At 42.3% G+C, this 21,853-nt stretch overlaps 1 non-coding gene and 1 pseudogene across 1 annotated transcript; one reads left to right on the top strand and one right to left on the bottom strand.

Annotated features, from left to right (window-relative positions):
• Nucleotides 1-14,549: 14,549 nt before the first annotated feature.
• On the bottom strand, nucleotides 14,550-15,946 carry LOC145126494 (protein CANDIDATE G-PROTEIN COUPLED RECEPTOR 7 pseudogene; annotated as a pseudogene).
• A 4,381-nt stretch (nucleotides 15,947-20,327) lies between these two features.
• LOC145127911 (U1 spliceosomal RNA) lies at nucleotides 20,328-20,488 on the top strand. The gene has a single exon (XR_013716519.1). It is a non-coding gene; the product is annotated as a U1 spliceosomal RNA (small nuclear RNA).
• Nucleotides 20,489-21,853: the final 1,365 nt, after the last annotated feature.

The following is a 21,853-nucleotide window of genomic DNA, read 5'->3' as shown; positions in this document are numbered from 1 at the left end:
AACATCCCGCAGCATAACGAACCTTCGACCCCTCAGGGTAGAAGATCGTCAGCTGTGCAGACTCCATGTCTGCAATCCATCGTCTGGCAGCAATGGGGTCCTTCACCCCATGGAAATCCGATGCACCACTGCCCCTGAAGTCCTTGAAGGACGGTGTGTGTGATCCTGACTGGCTGAGTGCCATGTCGCTCCTGAACGCCCTGAGGCGATCCTCCATCAAATCAATAATCCCTTCGTTGATCGACCCGAAAATCACTGGGGTTGACTCAAGGATGCCTCTAGTGATCTCAGAAGCAATGAACTCACGTAGTCCCTCATCAACTGGCTCGACACCTGATCCCGAACCTGATCTTGAACCTGATCCTGACCCTAAACCTCCTCCTCCGTGTCGCGTAATCATCACCATTCTGAAACAGAACACATAATCGTCAGAATCATACATAACTCTCGGGAAGTCTCGTACACTGTACAGTTCCCTGATTCCATCTTAGCCCTCCTTGACTCGAGTACGGATCCTCTTCTTTCAGTAGTACGGGCTCATACTGTTGGATTAGTGTCTAAGTCCATAACTATAATTGGTATGTACTTGACCCGACTCGGTATGGTCCATTTGGGTTGCATGGCATCGGAACATTTGGATAGACCGTTTATGAGGAAAAGACATTTTGTGACATATTAATATATTATAAGTTCTAATATATTAATATGAAATCATGTTATTTAATTAGTATTGATCAAGAATTAATTTGGACTTAATTTAGTGATCAAAAAGAGACTAATTAAATATATGGGGATTGATTGTGTAAATCATTCATTCTTATATATGTGGGCTTATGATCCAAGATTCCTTTATGTTGGGTTTAACCCATGTGGTGATCCATGGATACTCCATGGAGGTTAAAACCGATGGAGCATAAGGAATGGGTAAAGTCATGAGTTACATGGTGTAACCCTAATAGCCACACTATATAAGAACCCCTTTGGTTCAAGAAATTGGCACTAGTGATACATATGTAAGAGGGCTAGCCAATTTGAACATGTATGTCTTCTTCTCATGGTTATTCCAAGAGTTCATGGTGTTGTGTGAACCATTTGAGGTGTCACACTTGGGGCACTAGGCTCTCAAGCTTCATGGAGTCAAGCAACAACAACAAGGTATGTATTCTATCTATTTTAGTATCCTAGTATCAATGTTTTGATATGCTAGTTAGGATAATACCTTGGATAATCATATTTGCATGTATAATAGAGAAAACATAGATCCAAGGTATTTAGGGTTGCATGTACACTTAGGAGTGTTAGAATGCTCAAAACCCAACACATACTACCTTCCACATCTATCTGTACTTTCCTCAAGGATTGCTTCGACTTCACCAAGTCCCTTCTACTACTGCTGCACTCTTTCCTAATCTCATCCTAGGCTTACCCTAGGGTAACTCTCCGACCTACTCTCCACCATCAGCTGCATAAGGAATCCCTGGTACCTTTACCTAACTAGCTTGCGAATACCATTACATATCACTAAGAACAGATAATTCTTTGAATGAAAGGTCGTACCCTACAACAGTTGGACTCAAATAAGAGCTGCGAAATAGGGCTAGACCTAACCCTCTGAAATTATTCAACCCTTGCAATATGTAATGATGATATATGGTCCATTAGCATGGCCTAGACTGCTCTAGCGCGCCAGCCTTGCCTGGCGCGCTCCTGCCATCCATGTCTGGCGTTCCCTTGTCAGCCTTGTCGGGGACTCCCTTGCCAGCCTTGCTGGGGACTCTCCTGCCGGCCCGGCCTGGCGCTCCCTTGCCTAGCCCCCCTTGCCAGTATTTCATGTTGTGCGCCCGCTAGCCTTGCCTGGGACATACCCGCCAGCCCCGCCCGGCGCCTCCGGGCGGCCTTGCCAACCTCCTTGCTAGTTGGGCCTGAATTGGGCTGGCCCAAGGCCTGCCCTAATTCCCCTTGACCTAATTGTCCACTATAAATAAAATAGTGCCTCCTGCATGAAGGAGGACATTTTCCCTTGGACTCTTCCTCAAGTGGTTCAGCCGCTAGTAGACCTTCCCCCATGGCTCAGCCGCCGCCCTATACTCCGGCCAGGTGGCTCAGCCACCATTCGCCGCCGTCAACCACCATACACAACCACCAACACCAATATGGTCCTCTCCAGCTAAGGAGAACCATCTCAGATCTATCAGCTGATCTAACTTGATCATTGGAGTCCGCTCCCGGGGCACAGTCCCTGGGACGGCTCTAACACATCTCTCTATTGTGACCTCGCAGATCCGCCTCCGGCGTAGAAGCACTTTCTCAGAGCAGGTGGTCGGAGCCGATGTCGCATCATTTGGCGCCATCCCGGATTCGAGCAAGTAGCAAAAGCCTCAGTTGGTTGCAAGCTCGTTTTTTCCCTCAGATTTGTTCAGATCTGTTGTGCTTCAGCTCAGGTTTGCTCAGATATGTTCATGTTTAGCATCATTTGCTTCAGATCCGCTTGGTTCTTGCCAAGATCTGTCCAAATGCGTTAGTTGTTGCTAAGATTTGTTCAGATATGCATCACTATCATTTAGATCTCTCAACCTGATGTGTTTTCGTTTAGATGTCTTGATCTGTTGAGTTTTTTCGTTCAGATCTTCAGATCTGCCTCGTTTTTTGCTCAGATGTCTAGATATGTTTTGTTTTAGTTCATCTGAGCAACTCTCAAGTCTTAAAAGACTTTATTAGATCTAATTTTCGTCCACACTTTGATGGATTTTTCAGTAAATGGGAATAAAAGAGGCTCTAATGAGTTCTTAACCCATCTTTGTTTATATTTGTGTTTTATCAAACAACTTGAAAATAAGAGAAATTTTTGTGGTCATTTACCCTATCTTCAGTTGTTTTTATCAAGAAACCACCACTAGTTTGCAATTTTATGTGTACAACTTCATTTAAGTTGCTTTGGTGCTTTCTTTAGAAGTTTAGAGAAGAGACACGAAACTTTTTCCAGATTTGTTCATGTTCTGATGTCTTGTTGAACAAGCTGGAGAAAAAAGAAAATTTTATCAGAAAAAAAACCTTGTTAGATCCGTTTTTGTTTATATTTTGGGGGTTTTCTCAGTAAGTTTAGAAGAAAAGAAGTTCTCTATGAGTTTTACCCCATCAATTGCTCAGATCTTCTTTATTTTTCCAAGATCTGTCCAAATTTGCTTCATAAATCTTTTAGATCTGTAGATCCATTTCGTTTTTAGTTCAGATCTATAGATCTATACGATTTTCTTCACTTAAACACTCCCCAAGCTTGCAAGAATCTTCTTAGATTCGTTTTTGTTTATATTTTGGGGGTTTGTTGAGCAAATTCAGAAGAAAAAAAAAAGTTTTATGAGTTCTTACCCATATTTGCTTCACAATATTCAGATCTGTTGAGTTTTTCTCGCGCAGATCTTCAGATCTGCCTCATTTTTTGCTCAGAAATCTAGAGATGTTTTGTTTTAGTTCATTTGAGCAACTCTCAAGTTTTAAAAGACTTCATCAGATCTGATTTCCGTCTATCTTTTGATGGGTTTTTCAGAAAGGGGGAGAAAAGAGACTCTTATGAGTTCCTAACCCATCTTTGTTTATATTTGGGTTTTATCAAACAACTTGAGAAGAAAAGAAATTTTGATGGTATTTTACTCCATCTCCAGTTGTTTTCCTAAAAGGAATTGTCTTTAGTTTATGATTTTCTTGACATAACTCCTTTGAAGCTGTCTATTTAGTGTTTTCTTCAAAGCTTAAAGTAGGAAAACGAATATTTTGTCCAGATATGCTTCTTGCTCATATCTTGATTGCTTGTTGAGCAAGCTGAAAAGAAAAATAAATTTCATGAGCAACATCCCACATCAGATCCGATTTTTATTTATAATATGGGGTTTGTTTAGCAAGTTTGAGAAGAAAAGAAATTTTTTTTTGGTTCTTTTCTTTAGAAGTTTGAAAAAAGAAGAGAAATGTTTTTTGGGTTTTACCCTACTTCAGGTTGTTATGATGATTTTCTGAGCAAGAAGAGGATAAAATATCTCTATAAGCTTTTATCTTATTCTCAATACATGTTAACAAGAACATATTCTAGTTCACAATTTTCTATGAACAAGACCCTCTCATGTCTGTTTTGTTTAAATTTTGAGGGTTGTTCAAAACGTTTGAGGGGACAGGAGGCTTTTTACCCCATGTCCATCAATTTTTGTAGAACTTCAGTCTCTGAAACATTGGTGTGTAACCAGGGCTGAGAGGCTTGTACATTTATCAAGTTGTTTATTTCGTGTCTTCTAAAAAAAATTGAGAACAAAAGATAAATAGAGGTCTTTTATGAGCTTTTACCCTATTTTTCAGTTCATATATTATCAAAATTCATTTTAGTAATGAGTTTATGTGTACAAGTTTGTTTAAGTTGTACATTCAAAAACGTCTAAGTTGTATATTCAAAACACTGATGAAAGTTGCATTTCATCAGTGTACCTTTTTAGTTATTGTTTTTTTTTAAAATATATGCATATAAAAAGGTAATATATATGCACAATATAAAATCTTTTACACTACTTGCTGTCACCATCTCGATTTTTTTTTTAAAAAAAGGAGCTACAAGAATCTGTACAATCTGTCTCTCTTTAACCGGCAAAAGAAAAAATAAAAGAGGGATAGCTGGAGATATGTATTGTTCACGCAACACCAATGTCAGAAGGGTCACACGCAGTTTGAAAGCATTCATGTCGAAAAAAAGAGCGGGCCCCACACCTAGTACATCTTCCTAAGGAAACATCGGAGGTAACTTTTCTCCAAATACCGCCTCCCCTCATTGGATAACCCTCACCGACGGTCAGGAATCAATTATCACCGGCCACCATCATCTTCAACTCCAACAGTCATCTCCAACTGCAAAGAATAAGTCCAGACAACATCCTTACATTCCCACCACTTACAGCAATCGCCAACACATGTTCTCTCGATCAATTGCCATCACGATCGGCCCCTGTTTATCAATGCACCGTCGGGGACTAGAATCACAGCCACCACTAGAAGTGGCAACCACCGTTTCGACTTCTTTTCCCGGGCGACGAACCTCCTGCGAAGAATTACCAGCTCGCCCCCTGTCGCCAATCATCCCCACCGAACGGTTTACCACACACCTTTCGCCTTAAATAGTACATCACAAGCTCTTCATGTGTGGGATGAAACTGAAATCCAAGTGCAAGAGACGTAGGCGGTGGTAGAGCAGGGGTTGCCGCAACCGCTGACGGCGGTGCCACGCTTATCAGTTCATGACCCATATCCGATTTTTTTTCCGATCTATAACAAAAATGGAACTTCTGGGTGTCTGTTGTTCTGATTGAAAAGAGGATAAAATAGCTTAAAAACAAGCCATTAGAATCCAGATTGTAGGTGAAGGAAGTGAGACACAGTTAACTAACGGATATCAATTGCCCGTGGGTTAAGAAACCTCCGATCAATGGATGTCTGCCGGCCTACCGACCATCATCATCTCCACCGATAATTGTTTGCAACTCGCCCACCTGCTGTTCCGATCTAATCCCCCATCGCCGCCACATGCAACCAAATCAGCCATAGCCTCGGTCTTCTTCACTGCTCCAACCTCCTTTATAGCTAGCGGCTGCCTCCGACGAAAAAAAAGAAAAAAGGGTGTTGCTAACAAGACACCCCTTAGACACCCTCTCATCATTTTTTTAAAAAGTCAACCTATAATAAACTACTTGTAATCAGTTTTTTCGGAAAACAATGCAATTTCAACCAATAAAAATACTTCAAAATTAATTAGGGTTGTCTAAATGGTAAAAAGGGGTGTGTTTTTAGCCAACCCAAAAAAAATGGAGGATCATCTTCGATAGCTGAAGGGCCACCAATCGCTAGCGCTCTCCTCTTGGAGATTCTTGAAAGAAAGTAGCGGCTGGAAAATTGTGTTTTCTTCAAAATTGATAAGAATGGGGAAATAGTGGGCCACCCTTATGGTTTTGTGCATAATGCGTTCAACGGAAAAGAAAAGAAAAGGGGAAAAGATGAAAAAAGAATTAACATTTGAGGTAATAAATGGGCCCTGTGGCATTCTCCCAGTATACGCACGAATAACAAAAGACAAAGAAAATAATATTTGGGCTAATAATCTATCATTTGGGCTCATCCACGGTCTGATAGTATTGTATTTTTATTTTGGGTTTCTCCATATTGGACCATTTGCATTATCTCAACAATCAAGTGACCGCTCTTACAATACAATAATAAGCAATTTATCGTTGATGTGACACAAGCTCTGCTTAACAGAAAACATTTTAAGAAAATGTGTTGTGGCGACCACCCGAAATTTAAAAAAAAAAAGAAGAAGAATAAGAGAATATGAATTTGGGCTAATTATTTGCGGGCCCTAATAATAGCAATTTTGGGCTATGACAATTTGGGCTTCATATAATTTGGTATTTAATGGGCTACCTCCAAAATACAAAAATGACCCAATTTTGCAAACCAAAAATCAGCAATTTAATACTCGCGCGCCGCAAGCCCCGCTCAGCAAATACGTTTTGGAATACGCTTGTTGCTTCAAAAAAAAGAGTTTGGACCGCTAATTGAGAAAACTAGGCTCACATAGACCTATGTTAAGCTCTCATCAAGTTGGAAATAGACTGTCAACATATATCATGGGCTCTTATGTCAAGTGGACTCTTCTAGTTTATTTTGGGCTCCTTCCAAGTGAGCTCCTTCATTTTATTGGGTTGCATCAACAACAATAAAATGGGCTAATCTTATGAGACAAGTTTAACACTCAACCGCTCAACGCTCGTGTACTGCAATCCCATCAAACAAATTTCAGTTTTAGAAGATTCACTCATGCATTCCCAAGAAGATATTAGTATTGTAAATGAAAGAGCAACCGTAAAGCCTACTCCTCGGTGGTTGCACTTCCTGGATCCCAACAGCCATGCTAACCAGCCCTTGGCAGTCTCTTTGCCTAGCCCTCGGTAACCACGGTATATGGCTATCAGCAGTTGTGTTGACCAGCCCCAGGATGTCTCGCTACTCAGCTCTCACCAGTCGCTTTAACCGGCTCCCGCTAGTCTCGCTGCTCAGTTTTCAGCAGTCGCGCTGGCCGGACCTCAGCAGTCGCACAATCTAACCCCGCCAGTTTCGCTGCTCAGCTCCCAGCAGCCGCGCTGCCAGGATCTTAACAATCGCGCAACCTGACCCTCAGTGGCCATGCGATCCAACTCATCAGCCGCAAAACCCAGTCATCAGCAGTCACGGTGTCAGACTAGCAGTCACGCTGCCTAGCTCTCGGCAACAGTGCTACCCAACTCTTGTCAGCGCTTGCATCGCCTAGCTCTTCGCAACAGCTGTGTACCTCAGCTTTCAGTAGCTATACATCTATCTTTCCCTTTATTCACCTCCTCTAAGAAAAAAGAAAGAAATGGGGGGGGGGAGGGTCGGTACGACACTATGCAGAAGTGATTCTAAATGGGTAGAGTTAAAGTACATGAATAGCTGATGCTATGCATGATTGTGCACTCTCGGGGTGACATTAATATTCTGGATCAAAAGAAGCAGCCTCGTGGTTCAACCCTCGGTAGTCTCATTGCCCATCTCTCAGTGGTCGTGATGCTCATCTATCGGTAGAAGCTCAATGCTTAGTTCTCAGCGGCCCTGGTGACCAGCCCTCGACGGCAGCCTCACTACGCACCACTTGACAGCAGCTACATTATCTAACACTAAGTAGCATCGTCGTATAGCCCTCGGCAGACAGCCAAGACAGCGAGACACCAATCGTCACTACAACTAAAGATGCAGCAAAGCATCAATTTCCATTACACTTCAACCCGGACTGGTCACCCAATCTAGACACAAAAGATTGCATGTTGTTGCGCCCAACCATGCAAGGTTCAGCACACTTGCCTTGAGTCGCCTGGCTTCTTAGCCCGACTCCATTATAGCGGCAAGCTCCGCATGCGAGGTTCAGTACCATCGCCTTGAGTCGTCTGGCTTCTCAGTCTGACTCCATTATAGCGGCAAGCTCCGCTTGCGAGGTTCAGTACCCTCGCCTTGAGTCGCCTGGCTTCCCAGCCCGGCTCCATTATAGCGGCAAGCTCCGCATGCGAGGTTCAGTACCATCGCCTTGAGTCGCCTGGCTTCTCAGCCCGACTCCATTATAGCGGCAAGCTCCTCTTGCGAGGTTCAGTACCCTCGCCTTGAGTCGCCTGGCTTCCCAGCCCGACTCCATTATAGCGGCGAGCTCCGCATGCGAGGTTCAGTACCATCGCCTTGAGTCGCCTGGCTTCCCAGCCCGACTCCATTATAGCGGTGAGCTCCGCATGCAAAGTCTAATACCTTTGCCTTGAGTCACTTGGCCCCAGCCCGATTCCACTACAGCGGCATACTCCACCGACGAGTCTCAAAGGCTTGCAACCTTGGCCTATATGATTCCACGCGATGCTCTCCCGCGTGATGTATCTATGATCGCTGGCAGTCAAGCCCGATCCATTCCACGTAATGCTCTCTCGCATGATGTATCTACGATCGTTGGTAGCTAAGCCCGATCTGTTCCACGCGATACTCTCTCACGTAACATCTCCATGATCGCCGACTGCTAAGCCTAAGCTATTCTTCTAAGTCGCACAACATAAGTCTCGCATCGTCTCGCACCATAAGTTGCGCATCACAAGCTTATTCTACACCTAACACCACGCTCTTGGTGTTTCTTCTCTCACAGTCATCATGGTTCTCTTGTGCTCGGACGATCGATGAAGCGTTTTCCACGTTGTATCCTGCTATAGTGAGGTTACTCTCCAGCAAGAAGGTTATCTCGACAGCGGCCATGCTACCTACCACCTTTCAGCATCTCTGTTTCCTAGCTCTCAGAAACGGTCTTGATGTGCAGCCTTACCTGTAGCCTCGCCGTGTATCCCACAACATCTCTGTTTCCTGGCTCACGGAAACGGTCTTGCTGCGCAACCCATACCTCTGGCCTCACCGCTTATCCCTCAACACCTCTGATGCCTGGCCCTCAGCAGCGTTCTTTCTGCGCAACCTCTACCTATGGCCTCACCGCGTATCCTTCAACATCTTTGCTGCCTGGCTCTCGACAACAGTCTCGCTGCATATTTCCTACCAATAGCCTCACTGCCTGTCTCTCAAGAATTCTATTGTCTGGCTATCGGCAATAGTCTTACTGTGTGACCCTGGCTAGCAACCTAATCGCACAGCTCTCAGAATCTCTGCCACTTATATTATGGTCAACAACCTTACGGTTTACTGGTTTGACAACATAGTCTGATGCGGCTACCTACGCTACCCACATCAGACTGGGGGAATCCAGCTAGGTGTAGCCCAAGCAAGAAATACCTTCAAGATGGTTATTAATGCAGACTATGTGGATGGTTATCGGTGACATTTCATCTGCGCGTGACTACAACAATAAATGTGTCGGATAACAGTCTCAGGGACTGAATGGCAAGCTTACGCTTCTTAGCTACCCTGGCCCGATATTTTATCGACATCAGTGTCGCGTAACACTCTTTAGCAGCCTCGGTCTACATTATCGCAGCAACAGTTACGTTGTGGCGCACTAAATGGCTCGCGATCCTCTCAAGAAAGGAGTATCAAGTCAGCTCAAGTAGTACTTGGCTCATCGCACAACCCCACGACTCTCGTGGGCGAGGTTCGGTCATTCTCTCTACTATTTAATGTATTGGTGCTTTGTCTAGTCTGATCCGATTGTCAGCAGCCCAATCGCATCAGACTACGGGGACATGACGACGCACAGTTTATATGACTAAGTCCAGTCCGATGTCATTGGCCGCGTACCAATAACATCAGACTGGGGGGACTTCATGATATATGGTCCATTAGCATGGCCTAGACTGCTCTAACGCGCCAGCCTGGCCTAGCGCGCTCCTGCCATCCCTGCCTGGCGTTCCGTTGCCAGCCTTGCCGGGGACTCCCTTGCCAGCCTTGCTGGGGACTCTCCTGCCGGCCCGGCCTGGCGCTCCCTTGCCTAGCGCCCCTTTCCAGTATTTCCTGGTGCGCATCCGCCAGCCTAGCCTACGACGCGCCCGGCGCCTCCGGGCGGCCTTGCCCAACTCCTTGCTAGTTGGGCCTGAATTGGGCTGGCCCAAGGCCTGCCCTAATTCCCCTTGACCTAATTGTCCACTATAAATAGAATAGTGCCTCCTGCATGAAGGAGGACATTTTCCCTTGGACTCTTCCCCAAGTGGTTCAGCCGCTAGTAGACCTTCCCCCATGGCTCAGCCGCCGCCCTATACTCCGGCCGGGTGGCTCAGCCACCACCCGCCGCCGTCAACCACCATACACAACCACCAACACCAATATGGTCCTCTCCAGTTAAGGAGAACCATCTCAGATCTATCAGCTGATCTAACTTGTTAGTCGGAGTCTGCTCCCGGGGCACAGTCCCTGGGGCGGCTCTAACCCATCTCTCTGTTGTGACCTCGCAGATCCGCCTCCGGCGTAGAAGCACTTTCTCAGAGCAGGTGGTCGGAGCCGATGTCGCATCATGTAACTTAACGTATTCGTTTACTAGTTAGCTAAAGATAACTAGAACTACCGAAAGCACAAAGCAACAACATTCGGGCATTAAGTAACCCAATCTGACATATTCTATCCAAGCTATCATATAAATGACTAATCAGTAACATCTTGCAGCTCAAAAACACATAAAGCAGGCATATCAGGCATCTTCCTAGATCCTTTAGCCCTAACTAGCATGCAGTTCTCATACATATATAGTAGGCATATAAGGCATCCTTCGTAGATCCTTAGCCCTAATCTAGCATGCAGTTCTCATAATCATATCATATCATAACATAACATGTATGGGTATCTTGGGGAAAACTTACTTGAGCTCGGCCGGTCGCGCACATCACACATCTTGTTCTTTTTCAAAGTTCTTTTCTCTTTTCAAACTTCTTTTCATAAAAAAATGATTTTCCTTTTGAAAAAAATTTCATACCAAGTCCTCAGTTTGAGTCCAGACACACCCGAGAGCATGCCCGAATCCCTCAAACCAAGGCTCTGATACCAACTTTTAACATTCCAAATTTCAAGACCAAAAATTTCATTTTTGATATAACAATTTTAGAAAAACATTTATAAGAAAACATAATTAAGTCATCTCATTTCATAAACCATAATCTCACGTCTCAAAATCATATCATAGAAATAGTAACAATGTCAGAGTACAATCCCAAGAAATCTCATAGTGCGGAAATCCTACGTGTGTGTGATGTGCCGCTACCGCGCCGGCTCCTTACCCTTCACTGAAGAGGTACCTGAAACAAAACTGAAAACTGTAAGTACGAAGCTTAGTGAGTTCCCCCATCATACCACATACCATACAATCACATTACATATATACTGCCAGACATATCTGGGTGCCCAACCTACCCATTCGGTCCTAGTTAGCGGAGTGTGGGCGGGGCCCCGTATCTCCTAGTCAGCTGAGTGTGAGCGAGGCCCGTACCTCCTAGTTAGCGTGATCAAAATTAGGAAAGGATAGGAAGATATGATTCGAGGTGAAGTGGTACCTGCATAGCCCTAGATAGGTGAGACCTGGGGGCAAGGCCACTTAGTAGTAAGGTTTGGGTGGGACCCGTGGGCGAGGCCCGTGTGTTAGTAGCAAGGCAGGTGAGACCTGGAAGAAACTGTGGGTCAAGATACATGATTGGGGATTCTAGGATTTATAGAGCCAAGAGTGACAATGTGGATAGAGCAGTTTCGGTAGCCGAAGTTTTATACGGAAGTCGTTGGGAGCGACTGAGAGGGTGATCAGTGGTTCGGTAACCGGGTGGAATCCGGTATTCCAGATAGTGGACAGATAAGTTTGGACCGGGGAGGTCCCGTTTCTTTTGGAAGATAGATAACAGATAGTGTGATGTTCGGATGGAAGTAGTGATTGTGAGGGTTATTGTGTTGGGTAGCTTGCGAATCAGAAGGGCAAAGACAGTTACGGTTGAATTGGATAATTTCAGAGTAATGGATTTGACCCTGTTGCGCAGCTCTCGTCTGAGTCTAAACGTTCCAGGGATGAATTTTCTACTCGAAATATTATCTAAGCCTTCTGTCAAGTATAATTGTCCTACAGATGGTTATGCAGGGACGGTCTGACAGGGAGACAGACCAACATGGATTCCATCTTTAGAAAGGCAGAAGCGAGTTGCTGAAGCTTGAAGTTCGTTTTCTTTGGGAAGGAAGTTCAGTTGGCTCTCGGGTGACTTGAGAAGAACAGGTTACGCGTAGGACCATCAGTTGCGTTCTGCAGATCGTTAGCTGGATTCGGGTGTGAGTAAGGAGCGATTTCGAGGATGAAATCCAATTTAAGTGGGGGAGAGTTGTAACACCCGGTTCCGAAAGTACTCGGTTGTGGTCTCGGAGGCCAAAGGGAATAGGCGATTTGGTCTTTTATGGGTATCGGGTCTTATTCGGAAAGTTTTAGGCTTGGGGGTATGGCTAGGAGTGTAGGGCTTCCCGCCACTTTTTTGTGGATACAAAGTTCGTCGGAAACGGACTTAGAATGAAAGAGTTATAGCACTTTGAAGTTATTGCAATTTTAGTCCCTAATGGAGTTTTGTGACAAGGCAGCCCCATGCATGCACGGAATGCATACGTGTGTTTAGCTGGGTACGCCCAGCGTAAGTTGGGTTACGCCCGGCGTATAAGGTCATATGGACGCGGGTGCGGAGAGGCGTACGCCCAACGAACGTTCAGAGTTCCCAAACCCTAATTTTAGGGTTAAGCCCTATATAAAGAACCTTATGTCTCGAAGGCCAGCCTCCATTTCCACCCTAAAAGAGCTACTACGAAACCCTAATCCATATTTGAGTGTTCTTAGAGCTTAGAAGGCCACTAGAGAGCATTTTGGTGTTGTGGATCCATTTTCCAAACAAGAAATGAGCAAAGCAAGGTGGTGGTTCAAAGGAGAGGTTGTAGATCTGGGATTGTTGCTTCATTTCTGACTATTTCAAGGTATAAAGATCTGAACTTGGTGATTACTTCCTTAGATCTCTTAGGTTGAGTTTTTGGACCATTTTGGTCCAAAGGATGAAGCTTTGTGGTTCAAATCCGATTCCTAAACTTGGAGTTGCCACTCTCAGTACTAAATGAGTCTCTAAGGCAGAAATTTGCCAACTTGAATGTCCTAATGGGTTCATGCATGAGCTAAGACCATTTTCATGGAAGTTAGTTGTCACATTTCAAGTTTGGGCTCAATTGGTGGGTTGCAAGCCACCAAGTGATGGACTTTATGGTTTAAGACGTTGAAAAGGACTTGGATCTGTGTTTGTAGCTTCTGGATTAGAGCATTAAGTGCTTAATAGCAAAAGAGCTTAACTGGAGAGTACGTTGGGCGTACAAGCCCGTATGCGCAGCGTACAATCCAAACAGCATGTACGCGCTGCGTACATCTAAGTACGCCCTACATACTCATCAGATATGGGCTTGGCATGTTTTGGGTCTCGGATTGGGCCATGCATTGGAGTTTGTTTCTTTGGGCCTTAGTGGGTCATCAGAAGTCAAATAATTTGGACCAAGAATATGTTTGGTCTTAGGGTAAGGCCCATTAAAGGGATTGGGCCCAATTTAGCAAATTAGGCCATTAGTGGGCTTGGGAAACCTACCTAGTGTTGCGCCTTTTTGTATTGTGGTTTTGGGCCTTAGATATGGACCAAGTTTGACCAGGGGTAAAATGGTCATTCTACCCTAAGGAGGATTATTGTTTTTGACTAATTGTTATTTTGGGTAATGGTAGCTCGGGGAGCCGAGAGATCAGCAGTTCGGGGATCTGTCAGCTAGCAACGAGAGGTTTATCCGATGGATTCTTCAGGCAGCTTGTGAGGTGAGTTTTCTCCTATAGGAACGGGTCTAAGGCACCAATGTCGGCTCGTTTATGTATGTTAGTGTATACCAGATTTGGATCCGATGTCGGGGTTAGTCCGATGTAGTTGATATGCTTCCGGATTTCGGTCCGATGCCGGGCGAGGCCCGAGGAAGGTTTATATATGTTTCCGAACTACGGTTCGATGTTGGGTGGTACCCGAGGAAGGAAATGTATGTTTAGCTATACTTGTTGTGTTTGTGATACTTGTATGTTCCTGGTAGGGAGGTGAGTGTGGGCGGGGGCCCGTATCTCATCACTAGTTGAGTGTAGACGGGGTTCCATATCTCATTATTAACAGAGTAGGGGCGGGGCCCAGGCTAGGTAGGGCCTTAAGACTAGCAGTTATAGTGTTGTGTTTGTTTGTTATGTACTAGCATGGTTACGATTATATGTTTGTATGTGTATAGAGGGCGGGGTCAAAGACAGGCGGGGCCTGGTAGAAACATATATGTATACCGAGCGGGGCTCGATGCCAGGCGGGGCCTGATGTCGGATTCGTCCGATGTCAGGTGGGTACCGAGGTAGCGGGCTAGGCCTAGTGTTTGCAGTATGTGATTATGTGTATGGTATGTGGTAGATTGGGGAGAATCACTAGGAGACTCACTAAAATGAAATTTTTGGACCGTATTTTTGAGATGTTTCAAACGTATTCAACAAAGTGACAAATTGACAATGATTCTTGTATACTAATAAAAATATTTATGCGAAAAAGACCGAATATAAAACAGCCCAAAAAAAATGTTACTGGAGAGAAAAAGATCAAGTTGGCAACTCATTACCCAAACTAATGTTCCCGTTCCCCCACAGCCAATGCGTTTCATCCTTGTCGTCAAATGGTTTAAAAATGTAAAACATCATCACACACAAAAAAAGTGCGCAGGTTTCCTCGGTCGTATTAACCACCCACGGGAGAAATTCAAAGGGATCCGGAGCCATACGAAAAAACCATGTAATGAAGCTGTATGCCATAACCACGACACCAAACAGATAATAAGCAGTCTTAGCATTCCCATGAATCATACTAACCGAACACGCCATGGGTAGAGTAATAACAAAGCTACAAATAAACTCTGCAACAATGGACGATACTGCCCAATGCACCTTGTCTTTATTATAAGGTCCGGTTTCCTCTACATTTATATTAGAGACATTAGCCCAAACCTGAAGTAGGATCACAATCATCAAAACCAATATTTCCAATACATGCAAACGAGGCTTGAAGAAACCCCATCCAAAACACGTCAACACAATCACCGTGAATAGAAGCTCAATCCTCATAAACTGAAATATGTAAACAAAGACATCCCATCCATGAGAAGTACCTGTAACCTTCACATAATGTTGGTCCACGGCCACAATGACAAAGTTAAGGAAAGATATAACAAGAAACACACCCATTAATACATGAATCATGTGAAGAGATCGCCAGTACTTGAAGCACACCAAGATCCATATCCCTAGAAAACACAGATAGGAGAAAGAGAAGATAAGAGATGGATGCTGCGTTTGGCCGGCTGATAAATAGTTTTTAGTAGTGCCGTCGTCATTGGTGTTGTAGAGCTCTGTGCGGACATCCATGCTCACGCAGGAGAGGTTGCAATTAACAAAGTAGAGTGAACACACACTTGGATATGTCACATGGTACGATATGTTGAAAGAAGACTGAGGAGGAGAGGAGAGATCTTGGAAAGTAAAGAGGACTTTGATGAATTTGTTGTCCAATGGGCACAAAGCGTGGTTTCTGTGGAATTCTTGGTTGTATTCGTCGATCAAGTCATGCGAAAGAAGCATGAAACCCATACGTGAAGGATCAGGTTGTGGTAAGGGGAACGGGGAGGTGACAGACACGGAGGAGACTGCGACTGAGACGTAACCGGGATGTGAGAATCCGAAATTCGAGAATAGGATCTTACAACGTTTATCAGATCGAATCTTCATATTTTGGATATCTGCCGTAGATGGTGCAGGGAAGAGGATGAAGAGAAGGAGAATAACATTAAGAATTTTTCCCAAAATCGCCAATTTTTTATTCGCCGATGATGGCTGTCGGCGTTAGTAGGGAAAAGGTGAGAGTACCAGGATGACAAAGCAAGGTTTTTTACTCGGTGAAAGTGAGGGGGATAAATTAAATAGGATGAGAAAATGAGGAATCAAGATGGAATGGACGTTTAAATTTGAAAGTAGGAGATCAGAGATAAACGATTCCATAGGACCATAATCCCGATCTCCCTGGGATTAATATGGAATATGGATATTTCTTATCTTCAACTTCAAGATTAAAATTGAACACAAGTTTTGAAAAAAAAAAAAAACCAACTTCACAAAATTGAAAATTGGTGGACAAGTTGAGTTCTGACCTTAGATTTCAGTTTTGGAAAGTGAAAAATGCTATATATTATAAGAATAAGTGCTAGAAAAAAAAATTATATTATAAGAATAAGTGCAAGAAAAAAAAATGAAATCTATTTCACTTTTGAATTTTGATTTTGAAACATTTATTTCCCAAAATCATGGTTAACCAAGATATTATTGTTCCATTTTTTCATGACTTTGTTGATTATTTCAATATGAATTATTGTGGTTATATGGTTTTCACCAAGAGTGATAATTTTGTGAGGATGTATTTGATAAAAATATTTGGTAGCTGATAGCTGAAACCTGAAAGTTGTATTTTCGTACTGTGAAAGGTATTTTTTTGTTTAAGTCAAACTTTTTGTTAAAAGCTACACGTTAGAAGCTTTCAAGCACTCGCGGCCAAACATACCCTAACTATTTTATTGAATTTTTAAATGGAAAATTCTATACGTACCACCCCCTCCCCCCCCCCCCCCCCAAATTGCTTTATGTACCCCCCCCTTTTGTAAGTGTAATAATGTGTGTGTATCCCCTCTCATTATGTGACGATTTATGTGAGTGAGGGTACATATAACAACATCATATTTTAATTTTCCCATGCGTAGAACATCTATGTGATCTTATTTTTATGGTTAATTACTATTTACTTGACATTTATCAAGGTTGTTAAAATCATGTTCTTGTTCGTACAATTGTACGATCATATGATCCCAACTAGGTAAAACGATCATGATTTTACTTGGATCATTTTTCGGTAAGATCATTGTAAGATCATAGGATCTATCATAAGATCGTTGGATCGTTATTATTATTATTTTTAAATTCTACTATTTTTTATTGAACAAACTACATAGAATATCCATTTTGAATTCTTTTTCGTTAAATGATGTATTTGGATATGTATTTTTTTTATGTTTTAAACTATGTAATATTAACTGAATAGTTAATTGATTGATGAAAATGTATTATTTATGTTTTAAGTTGATTTTAGTAGGATCTTACGATCTGATTCGATTTTGCGATCACGATCTTCCTAAATAGAAAATGATCATATATAAAAGCTCTATCTTGACAACTTTGATATTTATCATCACTTACAATGTAACAGCATAAATTATTGGGTTATTTGTTTTCCTTTTCTAATCATATTTAATAGTGTGTTTGTTGATTACAACTCTAACATAAAAATCAAATAGTGTGTTTGGATACAAATGTTTGAGATTTTATAAGATGTTGTTACCGACACGTTGTGGAAAACATTTCAAGCGTATGGTAAGGTTGTCGACGTCATTCTTTATAAAGTAACCAATAAGTTAGGGAGTAGATTCGGGTTTGCAAGATCCATCAAGGTGAAACAACGATAAGCTTTGTTATAATATTTCGCTCCATTAAGTTTGGTATAAAGAACGTATATGCATGTGTTGCTAAGTTTGGATAAAAATACAGTGCTTCTAAATAAGTGGATCTAGGTGTAATATTATAACAAAGTGTCGGTAAGCTTGTCGACGTCTTTCTTTATAAAGTAATCAATAAGTTAGTGAGTAGATTCGGGTTTGCAAGATCCATCAAGGTGAAACACCCGATAAGCTTTGTTATAATATTTCGCTCCATTAACTTTGGTATAAAGAACGTATATGCATGTGTTGCTAAGTTTGGATAAAAATCCAATGCTTCTAAATAAGTAGATCTAGGTGTCATAGGACCCACTCCTATCCGTAAAATTACCCAGACTAAGTCCGATGAGTCCTTGATTTCCTTATTTTCATCTAAAAGGAATGAAGATATTGAGAGGCATAAAAAGAACCTTATTAGGCGGGAAAGATCGATTCATGCTTAACTAAATAGCAACCGATTTTTCCCCAACTAACGATTCCTTAGCGTTTACGTGAGAAGACTGGGTGCGTTGTGGCTTCTCATCTGGTTTAAGTCCTCTTTAGGTTTAACGTCTCGAAATGTCAAACCAAATTTTTTCAAAAAAAAAAAACACAAGTAAAACACCCAAAACATTTTCATAAAATATCAAGATAGGAAATTGTTTTAAACATCATCAAAATGTACAAATCATCATAAAACAGCAGGAGTCGATGTCATAAATCAAAAGCGATGAATGTGCAGTACAATCTAGTTGGAGGTTTCCTGTGATCAAAGGATCTAATGAAAAACATCTACTCATCAAATATAAATAAAAAGCTTAGTGAGTTTCCCAAAGTACCATATAGTGCAATACACATACAAAGCATACAAACAAAGGCTCTTAACTCTAGTGTCGATCCATGTGATCAGTGACGACCAACAGCCCTGGTGCATGTCTAGTCAGCAACGACGAGTATTCTAGGCTCTTGACTCTAGTGTCGATCCACCATCAAGTCCTAAAACATACATGTCAACATTTAATACAATCTAGAAATCAACATGTAAAAGACTTTACTAGCTTACTTGTATAGTATATATTACATATACATACTATCATGTGAAGGGTATATACTGTAACATATAGTATAGTAAGCTAACTGACCTAAACTAAAAGCTGAAGAATCATAGCTACACACAGGGGTAAAGGCAGAAATTTAGAATAAGGGGGCACAATAAACTTCTTAACATTGGGTTTGGATATCACCATTTTAATTAATTACGATGCATATTAGGTTCAATTTTAACATTCTTATAGTATGTTTAATAGATTGGGATAATGGAATTTAGATGGCATGCATCGAGTGAGATGAGAGCTCCTCTTTAGTAGTCACACCCAAGGAACAAACCAACAACATAAGACTTCACCCATGGATGAACACTGACATACTACAAAACCCGAAATCGACATCTACGCCCCGTGTAAAGCCTATACACCACGTAATTGGGAAAAAAGATAGGGTTTCGAGAAACGATTGGTTATGCCAAATACTAGGTTTATGTATAGAGAATTACATCTCCACATCTGGCCTATGACCCCTCTGTTTATAGGGAAGGATTTAAACCCTAAAAGGATAAATATCCAGTCACATAATAATTATCCTTATCTTTGGTAATTATCTGCCTTTCCAATCCCTTTATCTAGAACCTTCTATATTACTAGATTTCATTTAATTAATTAATGACTTATATAATTAACAAATCAGGTCCCTATAATTATTTATGTGCCATCAGTTGCTTATCTATGTCCTTATGTGTAACCCAAAAGGACCTTACTATTAATAGTAATATTACCAACTATTGTGAATGTGGGCACCATATTCCAACAACACGGGATTGTTAGTTTATGTTTTCATTACTCGGGAGGAGAAGAAGAGGTCTATTGTCAAGGTATTTTTAGTTCATGAGATTCCTAATGTTTTCGTCTAGTATTTTTCGGGTGTGATTCCTAAGAGGCAGGTTATGTTTAAGATTGATTTCATCTCTGGTGCGGCTCCGAATGTAACGTCCCAAAAATAAGACCCAAAAATTTCATTTTTAAATTAATAAAACCAGTATTCTAGAACATCATCATAAAAATCCAGATAAAATAAATGTATCAATCATTACATCATATCGGAGTAAATCAAGAAAATATGGAACGAGGTGGTGTGTGCTCTGCAATCATCCTGAGCTCTTCCATTTGTAAACCGAAGTACCTGAAACATAAACTAAAAACCGTAAGCAAAAAGCTTAGTGGGTTCCCCAAAAATACCACATACCAGACACGCATAAATAAACACATAATGGGCCCCGCCCGACATCGAGCCCCGTTCGGTATACATATCTGTAAGTCATCGGTCCCCGCCCAGTAAACATATAACACATATAAAAATATAAACATGCAAACACATGCGAAAATTACAAAGATAATAGCATAACATACAATCATCGGGCCCCGCCTACTCAATATAACAGGCCCCGCCCAAACTCTCATAACGGGCCCCGCCCACATACAAATCATATACACTTAACCACATACTAGCATACAGAATAACCATCGGGCCCCGCCCACTAAGCATACAAGCACATACATATGCAAGAGTCACGCATACATCTAGCACACTACATAACAAACCATGGGTCGACATTGGCACATTCGACCTGCTAAACATAGTGAGGAAACTCACTTACCTGGATGGGGTCAATGGATGGTCAAGATCACTCATGGCCTAGGTTAGTGACCTTCATTGCACTTAGAAGGGGTGCTACCCTAAGGTCAGCCTAAGTGGTCGAACGTACATCATAATTTGTGGCAGTGGGAGCCTGGGTTCGCGCGGCCCCTGCACTTAAAACATAGTGAGGAAACTCACCTCCCACTTCTGGATCCCACGAATACATCTCTGGTTGCTGGCCCGCTAAAATCTCGCGCTATCAATCACAAAATAATCATCCAATCAGTAATTGGATCATGACCTACACTGAGAGTCCAAACTAGGGTAAAAGACCTTTTTACCCTTACCATAACTTCGCCCAATCCAATTGACCAAAGGCCGAAATTCCATAATAATAACTCAAAGGCCAATATGGCCCAATTTTCCAAATTAGGCCCAAATCCCCTATTGGGCATAAACCAAGGAGGCCCGAGCTCCTACAAGATACCCAAAGCTCCAAATGTACCCAAGCACCAAAAAGGCCCCCATACGAAAAACTAGGCCCCAACAAGGACCAAAAGCCCAAAAATCATATCCCACGTCATGGCCAGCCTTGGTCACGTCGTGAGAGCTCATGCAATCAGATCCCAACTCTTCACGACTCAACATATTCAAATCAGCCAAGGAAAAGTCAATGAGCTACCCTTACGTCGTAAGAATCCTTTCTCACATCGTGAGCCCCAAACAGATTACCAAAAACAGGACCAACGCTTCTAACGTCGTGAGACCCTAAGTCATCACATCATGAGAAGAGTCTGATGCTAAAAATCCAACTTTTAAGTCCTTAATCCATTAAGCCTTCAATCATATTCCTTTCAGAAGCTAACAATGACTCCAAAGGCCAATAAAAACGATTACTTGATGGATATGCATGCCCCATGCATGTCCTAAACCCATCTTAGGTCAAAATGACAAGAAATGGCCCCAAACTCAAGATCCATCAGACTAAATCATAGATAATGACTCATTCATAAATTACAATCTCACTCCAGATCCATCAGACTAAATCATAGATAATGACTCATTGATCCATAAAGTTGCCAACTTTATGGATCCCAAGCATGCAATCCAACATAAACATGCAAAAAGGAGCTTAGAACTTAGTCTAGCAATTTGAACTCATAAAGATTAGATTTTGGATACTTACAATGGTCCAAAATGTCCACAAGATGATTATGATGAAGCCTCATTGTTGAACCAACATCTTAGAACCTCATCTTCTTCTTCTTCTTCTAGTCACCAAAACATCAGAATGGATCCAAAATCACCAAGATGGATTAGGGTTAGGGTTTTCTGAGTTAGGGGAAGGTGGAGGCTGAGAAATGAACCCTAAAACCGAGATAAGAGGCCTTAAATACGTGGGAAACCCTAAAACTTCATGGGCTTGGGCTGCAGGGCTCCTTACGTCGTGAGCTCTTATTTCTCATGTCCTGAGCTCAGTCTCAGATGGAATCTTCATGCGGCCCTCCTCACGTCGTGAGCCTCCATGATTCATGTC

Source organism: Lactuca virosa, chromosome 7, assembly GCF_052849685.1.
Source record: "Lactuca virosa cultivar CGN04683 chromosome 7, Lactuca_virosa_CGN04683_v6, whole genome shotgun sequence".
Taxonomy (NCBI): Eukaryota; Viridiplantae; Streptophyta; class Magnoliopsida; order Asterales; family Asteraceae; genus Lactuca; species Lactuca virosa.
This window is presented reverse-complemented; position numbering and strand designations above follow the sequence as displayed.